Here is a 1495-nt window from a genome sequence, read left to right as displayed (position 1 = left end):
TCCCAGTCATACACTTTATTCTGCTGTGTGGTTTTCGTTACGTTTGGTACTCTATGCAATGTATTAGGGCCCTTAAATCTGTCTTATTTCCTCATTGATGATCTTTTTCTTTCAAACAGGTTTATTGGCACTTCATCCACATATCATACAATTCAGTAGTTCAGTCATATCTAGAAATGTTGAACATTCATTACCAACCACCATCAATTTTGAATATTTTCTTCTTCCTTGTACACATTGCAATTCATGTAAGTTTCTAAAATTGTGGCTTAAAATATACACAACAAAATATTCTCCAATTCAACAACTTTTACCGGCACAATTCAGTGCCATTGAATATACTCTTCATGTTGTACAACCATTATTGATATCCTTCTCCAAATTGTTCCACCATCATTAAAATAAACTCAATACCTTGGAAGCAAAAACTCTTCCTCCCTCATTCATGGCAGCCATTGGTCAAGTTTTGCGTTTTCTTAAGTAGTTTTCTTGATATAGTATTCCCAACTCATAAGCTCCCATAGTTAAATCTCTTCTAAAAAGTGTTGTACAGCGCTCTCTCTCTTGCAGTCTCTGGTGCTCCGGGAGCAGCAGGCATTGGTGCAGACATGGCCAAGTTAAAAAACCACACTACATACAACCAATCCTGAAAATGGCACAGCAATGGCACCCAGAAACCCTGATCACAGTGATATGAATCTCTTAAGGGGATGGACCTCAAGTTCCTGAGGAACCTGCACTTTTCCAAGAAGTAAAAGAAAGCCCTGAAAAAATGCCAATGCTACCCGGCTGTTGGAGCTAGTGCGGAGGCTCTCAAGGCTCTTGGGAAGCCCACGGAGGTCAAGGCTAAGATCCCAGGGGCCATCAACGGTAAGCTTAGTTGACTGGCCTACATTGCCCACCTCTGGCTTGGCAAGCAGGCTTGGGCACGTATTGGCAAGGATCTGAGGCTCTGCCACCCCAAGGCCAAGGTACAAAGCAAGGCTGACATTCCAGCCAAGGCCTCCACTCCAGGTCAAATTCCCAAAGGTGCCCAGGTTCCCACAAAGTAGAGTTCTCCATCTGAGGATTAGAGGGACTGACTGGGCTGCCGGCTGCATGGAGCTGGGGTCTGCCCTATTTGTACAAATAAACCCAAGGTGGGCCAAAAAAAAAGTCTTGTTTGTATATCATCACAATAAATTATTTTACTTTTTTCCTTTTATTATTAGTTGGGATTTAATACATATATCATTCCAAATTTGAATCATCATATCGTGTAGATTGTACAATTAGTACCACAGTTTGAAAACATTACTTCTCTTTTTTAATAATTTTATTGGCCTTTTTTTGGCCCTTTTTTTTTTGCTTTGGTCTTGACTTGGGCCTTTCTTACTGTCGAATTTTTTCAGTCTGTTTCTCTTGGTGACAGGCACCCAGCTTTTTTCTCATTCTTTTTTTTCTTTTTTAACATTTTATTAGGGGCTCATACAACTGTTATCCCAATCCATACACA

This window comes from Echinops telfairi, unplaced genomic scaffold (assembly GCF_000313985.2).
Source record: "Echinops telfairi isolate 266 unplaced genomic scaffold, ASM31398v2 ScPeMD7_22;HRSCAF=79, whole genome shotgun sequence".
In the NCBI taxonomy this organism is placed as follows: domain Eukaryota; kingdom Metazoa; phylum Chordata; class Mammalia; order Afrosoricida; family Tenrecidae; genus Echinops; species Echinops telfairi.
The sequence above is the reverse complement of the archived record's forward strand: the minus strand, read 5'-3'. Positions refer to the sequence as shown.